This window comes from Mercurialis annua, linkage group LG6, assembly GCF_937616625.2.
Source record: "Mercurialis annua linkage group LG6, ddMerAnnu1.2, whole genome shotgun sequence".
NCBI lineage: Eukaryota > Viridiplantae > Streptophyta > Magnoliopsida > Malpighiales > Euphorbiaceae > Mercurialis > Mercurialis annua.
In genome coordinates, this window is record NC_065575.1 from 31,251,273 (window position 1) to 31,258,742 (window position 7,470).

The window sequence follows — 7,470 nt, forward strand, 5'->3', positions numbered from 1 at the left end:
GAGACAAAGCGGCGAAGCTTAGGATCGGCAGGTGTATTTGATCGACAGAGGTCGTGGGCGTGAGGATCGGCAGGTGTATTTGATCAACATAGGTCGTGTACGTGATGATCGGCGATGGGTTTGTTCGGCAGGTTGTGGAGATCGGCGAAGCTACTAACCCCGTGATGATCGGCGAAGACTTGCTTTAGGGTTTAATAAGAAATTTTGGAGAGTTTCCTTTTATAGAGTCCCAAAGTGAGAATGTTGAAGGATCATAAGAGGAAATAAATGCTTGGAGATGGGCCTCTTTTTAAAAAAGAACAAGCCTATGATTTAAACAATATAAGCTTGTTGGGGGCATTGTTGACATCGGCCCAAAAAACATGGTTATCAAGTGATGGGCTGTCAAGGAAGAGAGCATAATGGGCTGCAATGGAACCGGGCCCATATTAGCTATTTTTATTATTGCCTTTAGATTTTTAGCTGAGTTAGACTTTTAGTCTTACCAGGTTAGGGTTTAATTAAGTGTTTTAGTTTTAATTCGCTTCTTTTTCCTATTATTAGGGGATTTGTCCCTATAAATAGTGATTTTTATCAAATTAATAGAGACAACACAAATCAATCAACAAAAACACAACTTCAAAGCCCTGCGCTTTTCTATCCCCAACCCCCGCGGTTGGTTAATTTAGGAGTAGATGGACATCAATCCCGCTTAGGTTTCTTAACCTCCGGATCGATACTGTTAGATTTAGTTTAGCTGGTTACTTTTGTTCCGTTTGCGGAACACGTTTGCGGAACAGGTTCCCTCGCGGAACATGTTCGCCTCGCGGAACACGTTCGCCTCGCGGAACACGTTCGCCTCGCGGAACACGTTCGCCTCGCGGAACACGTTCGCCTCGCGGAACACGTTCGCCTCGCGGAACACGTTCGCCTCGCGAGACACGTTCGCCTCGCGAGACACGTTCGTTTGCGAGACACGTTCGTTTGCGAGACACGTTCGTTTGCGAGACACGTTCGTTTGCGAGACACGTTCGTTTGCGAGACACGTTCGTTTGCGAGACACGTTCGTTTGCGAGACACGTTCGTTTGCGAGACAAGTTTGCAAACACCGGAGGAGATCAGCGCATCGAGCCATTTGGCCGATCGGCGGATCATGACAAGTTTGCAAGACCTATTTTGCGAGACTTGATCGACTTGAACGATTAAAGCATCAAACCGAAACAGATCCCAATCATAAATTCAAAGATTCGAGTGGCGGATTATTTCCACGCGAACAGTTATATAGTTAAAACTAAATATAAACTTAAATAAAATATATTATAAATTAGTCTAATTCAATTTATTTAGGCCAAATGACAAAAAAGGCCAAACCTTTTATGAAAGTTTCATAAAAGTCTAAATCTTTCAATTTTATCAAATTTGTCCTAAAATGCATGATTTCGTTTCAATTTTGTCCAACTACACAATTTTACTTATGTGGCGCTGATGTATGGCATGCCACATCGGCGCCACGTAGGCGCCACATGAGCAAAATTACATAATTGGACAAAATTGAAACGAAATCATGCATTTCAGGACAAATTAGATAAAATTGAAAGGTTTGAACTTTTGTGAAACTTTCATGAAAAATTTGGCCTTTTTTGGTTATTTGACCATTTATTTATTACAAATTTAGAAAATAAAAAATATATATACATATATGTATATTTTACACTTTTTATTAATACATGAGTAAGACTAATAAGATATTTCACTTGTTAAAATTGAAAAATATAGTTGTTTGGTGGTCGGAACCAAGGTGCTCGTGATCGGATACGTGGTAGTGAAACCCGCCGTGGTATGCGTAAACTCAATATAAACTCAATGACGACTTAATGTCAATTTAATGTCAACTTTATTATTTATACTACGAAAAGTAATTTATAAAATAACAAATAAACTAATAGTAATTTGAAAGTATACTATCTGCGGTTTTATTAAAATAAATCGAAAGTAAATTTTAAATAAGTGAACTGAATATAAATTTTGTAATAAATTATTATAATTTTAAAAATTAACTTAATATCAACTCAATTTAAATTTAACATCAACTCAACGTTGACTCAATGTCAACTCAATGACGACTTAATGTCAACTCAATGTAAACCTATTGTCAACTTAATGTAACGATAATGTCAACTCATGGTAAACTTAACGTCAAACCGAAGTAATGTTTTTAATAAATTATTGTAATTTTGAAATGTAACTTAATATCAACCCAATGTAAACTTAATATCAACTTAAGTCCAACTTTATGTCAACTCAAAGTAAATCTAATATCAACTCAAAGTAAACTGAATATACTAAATGTCAATCCAAAGTAAATTTTTTAGTAAATTATTATAATTTTAAAAATTAACTTAATATCAACTAACGTCGAGTTAATGTCAACTCAATGTAAATTTAATATAAACTAAATGTCAATTTGAAGTAATGTTTTTAGTAAATTATTATAATTTTAAAAATTAACTTAATACGAACTGACTGTAAACTTAATATTAACTGAATGTACACCTAATAATAACTAAATGTAAACTAAATGTCAATATGAAGTAATTTTTTTAGTAAATTATTATAATTTTAAAAATTAACTTAATACACATTCAATGTAAACTTAATATCATCTCAATGTAAACCTAATATAAACTCAATGTAAATTTGATGTAAACTCGGTATAAGGGTGTGACTATATAAAATATATGGTGAAAGATATCAACATCAAACATTTGCCTTGGTAGTAAAATACTTGGTCATAAACATTAAAAGGTCATGGGTTCAAGTGATATAAGGAGCAAAATACTTATTTTCATTTATATTTTTAAAGTTTAACTTATGTTGACCGTCGGTGGCCGGTCAGAAATCGGCTATAAGTCGGCCATTTGTCGGCAGAAGTTGCCCGGAAATTCGTCGAATTTTGCAGGAAGTTGGTTGGAGGTGGTCGGTTGGAAGTTCGTTGAAGGTCGCCGAAATTTCGTCGGAGTGGGCCGGAATTTGGCCGGTGTCCGGCTGGAAATTGGCCGGTGGTCGATGGTGGTTGGTTGGTGTCACGACCCGAATTCCACCCTAATCCAAGTCACGACCGGCGCTAGGGAATGGGAATGGTTGTTCCGAAACCCGTAGCAAGCCTAGAACCTCTAGAAATTTTTCGCAAATATTATTAAAAGATCGCACCTCGCTTACGATCCGTTTTCAGAAAATACCGTTAAAACTTTTCTCTTTTAACCAAACACATTTCTGAAAACACACATATAGGCAAAATCTGGTTTTAGAAGTACTGGTTGGATAACCTCGTTATCTCAACCCTCGCTTCCTTCTGAAAACCTGGCGTGGTGATTATTGGAAACCAGGGACTTATCTTTCGCTTGCCTTAACACATAGGCATCCCTGTTCCAGACCACACGCCACCGTTAATATGTTTAATAAAATAATGCGGACACCTTTGCATCTCGCAACGGTGGTATTAAACATATTAAAATACACAGCGGACCAGTTACACATAGCCGGCGAATATAAAACATACTGTTTTTGACCCTCACAAAAACACACGAGGCCGACTCGGTAACTAGATACAATATGCCACTAAGCAGCCACCCAATAGGTACACACCTGCACTAGATCCTATCAGAGTGTCTAAACAGAGGACTAGTGCCACGGCTGCTGGCACATCACACCTATACTATTGCAGCATACTAAGAGTACAAAATCCTATGTACATTACCAAAGAAGAGCTTTCCTGAAGAAGGGATGTGGAAGCTCGACTGACCCCAAAGCTTGTTTCCTGTAAAATGGGATAGCAACAACGGGGTCAGAAATATAAATATTTCTGAGTGAGTAAACAGTTTACAGGTAAATACCAAAATCGCATCATATATATAAAACAGTTATATATATAAAATATGTTACCAATATGTCGATCCATATGAAACCCTAGTCCACAATTGTCCTAACAGACACACTCATTTCACGAGCTTATAGACAACAGAATAAGGACCGTGACCCGAGTCACTGCCGTCCACTTCTGTATCTCTGGTACCTGGACCTTAATCATGAAACTGCCATCGCAGTTTTACCCGCGACCGTTACCGTATTACTGTCGTCTCAGGGTTTACCCGTGAAGTCAGGGCATCTACTTTCCCAATGACTTACACGACATGCATACCTCTATACCTCGACAGAAGTACATCTAAAAATCGGTGTTGGTGATCACGCAACCCTATTGCCGCCCAATAGGTAGCTCGTTCCAATGGACCTCTCTTGGCTAGTTTATACTATTGCGATTATGGATTTAAAACAGTTGAATACTGATATTCAAAAGTAAACACGTAAACTCACAGTACTGCTAAGTTACTACTTAGCACCGTCGTAGGTGTGACAGACTCCCCTGAGTCCTGGTCTGACTGCTGGACAGCTAGTCGGATCAAACATACAAAACACACAAGCCAAACATCAATACTCATTTCTGGTATAAACATCTAGGTCCTGAAACCTAGGTTTAATCAAATCATTCAATTCACATAACACATAGCACGTATGGTCTCTTTCTCTCTAAAAACCATTTAAATTGTTTTCACCTCGAGAAAACGTTTAAACTTCACTCTAGAAGTCCCTTTAGGTATAGCTATACCTAAATAAAATTATTTAATAGTATAGACTTGATTGCCAAAACAATTCACAGTCGTATACTAATTATTTAGCAACATCGTTTGCTAAATATTTAAAACCAGTTAAACGTCGACTATAACTCTTTTAAAGTCCTTTTTAAACGTTTAACTTTACTTTTAAAATCTCATTTTAAAAGTATATAGGTTTAGGTTTAAATCTCTTTTCACTTTACTTTTAAACAAATCATCGTTTTTTAAACACTTTTCGTTCGACAAAAACTACGTCAAACAAGTAGGGAAAAAACCCTAAAAGTCCTCCCCCCATTTGGCGTCGGACCTGCTGTGCATGGCACAACAGGTCGCTGCACGACCGTGCAGCTTTGGCTGCACGTTCGTGCAGCATTGCTGCACGTTCGTGCAGCTACCAAGCTGCACGTTCGTGTAGCTCAGCTGCACGTTCGTGCAGCCTATTTCCAGCCCGTGGAAATTCATTTTCCCGGGCATTCCGACGTGCTCGGAACGCCCGGATCGCTGCAAACGTGTATACAAACGTCCTAGTTCACAAAAACGCAATCAAAATGCAATTCGGACGTTTAAAACGATTAATCGATTCGGTAACCGTTTATAAACGAATATATATTCGAAATATATCGAAATATATCAAAATAAATGTTTAATACGAGTATACTACCTCGATTACTTGAGTAATCGTCGAAGAAACGGAGTTAGAATCGAGAAACGGACGAATCGGGTCGAAACCCTAACTCGCCGTCGCCACTGTGAGCAAGCTGCTCATTTCTTTTCTTTCACTTGAAAGAATGGGCTCTGATGCCCTAATTTTCATATGAAATGTTATATATATAATGTTGGTTAAAGTACTCTTTAGTACTAGCTCAATCATGCACTTTAAACCAACTTCTAAAGTAGTCGTTCGTATCTCAAACGGAAACGACTTTCTAATTTCATGAAAATTTACCCAAAAATCCTATAAAATATAAAAAGAATAAAAATATTATTTTTATTCTTATCCGACTTATATTTTATTTTTAATAAATCATTTTCGATTTATAAGGTCCAAATCAGTCCCACTTGATTAAACTTTCTACGTCCAAATTTCATAAAATTTTGACGGTAACTTCGTCAAATTATTTCGCGAATATTGACACTAAAATTATTCGCTCGGGACTTATAAATTATTTTATTTTAATTTGAACTAACGAATAATACTTAATTAGTTAATAATTGAAAACTAATTGAAGTAAAAGTTTAGGGATTAAAATAGCCCTTTTTCTATTACTTCTTCACCACTTCACACCGCCTCTCATTCTTCTTATCTTTCATTTTTTTTTATTTCTTTAATATTTATATATATATATATATATATATATATATATATATATATATATATATATATATATATATATATATAACTTATATTCGTTAATAACTCGTCGAGACTTCCGAGTTTCGACATTTTAATTTCGGGGTTTTGTCCGAAATATTAAACTCTCCAATTAGAGTGGTATATTGATATATTAATTATCAATATATTTTTATCTTACGACTTGAGTCGTATTTCTTATTTAATTAGTCCCGTTCATATCCTTTTATTAATATTTAAATCCCCGATTTAAATTTTAAACTTCTATTATTACGATATAATTTTAGGGATACTTATAAATTAAATTTACGCTTAAATTTAATTTACGTATTCCCGGCTAATAAAACCTTTACACATGGCTTATAAGAATACGGGATATTACATTCTCTCCACCTTATATAAATTCGTCCTCGAATTTACATACACTTTTTCTTTTACTTATACAGCCAAAAATACTTTTTCTAAATCATGCTCTATGCTTTCATAGCATAAACATTACTGCCGTTGTCTATTGCATAACTGCTGTCGTCTATGACACAATTGCACAGCAGTGCACTATCTTCTTGTATTTTAACTTTTCATCTCGTATTTACTTGTTCTAATAGACAGTATACGTTTCTTTACTAGTATACGAAAACTTACATTAGCCTCTTGCAGTTCTCCTTAAACTGCGTCTTATATCTCTGAATCACAATTATATCACCTCTCTAGATTTTCATTTATAGGTTCTCAACCTAAATCCTCGACTTCTGTTATCAGAAATCTTGGTATTCATTAACCTCGAGTTATTCCCTTATGTTACTTCTTTTTGGGCCTATTTTGGCTAGTCGGATCGCTTATCATGAAGCGTCCGTGTACCAAATAAATTTGGTATTCCTATAGTCAGCAATGTGTTCTACAACTTCCGTTTAGACTTCGAGTTAAGATTCTTTCTCGAAGGTATCGGAAATTAACCTCAAAGTTGCCTCTTTGAGCTAATTTTGAAAGACTGCAAAACTGATGTCATGGCTGTTATTGAAGCCAATGAACCAAGCAGTTAAACCAGTCTTTTTCCAAATATTATTTCAAATTCCCATATTTTGACATCCAATCTACAACTTTCGTGAAGAGTCGAACTTAATCCGACTTCTTTTCGGTTTCTGAATTTGTCCTTGAAACTGGCTACTAGCCATACTTGTATTCTTTATACATCTTATTACTTTTTCTTTTCGTTGTACTTCTTTACAGATAGTACAAATTTTGAATTCACTTCTGGGATATCAACTTATTACTAAGTTTTATGATATCACCTTAGAATTCACTTTCTCTTTACTCTTTTGAACTTTCTAGTTCATTATTTATTATTGGTTGTACATTTTATTGTACCTTTTATAATTAAGATTTTTAATCTTATTATAAAATTTTCATATCTTTTACTCGTTTTAGGGTAATGTTGGTTAAGTATTTTAAATCTCTAACCTTACCCTCTTT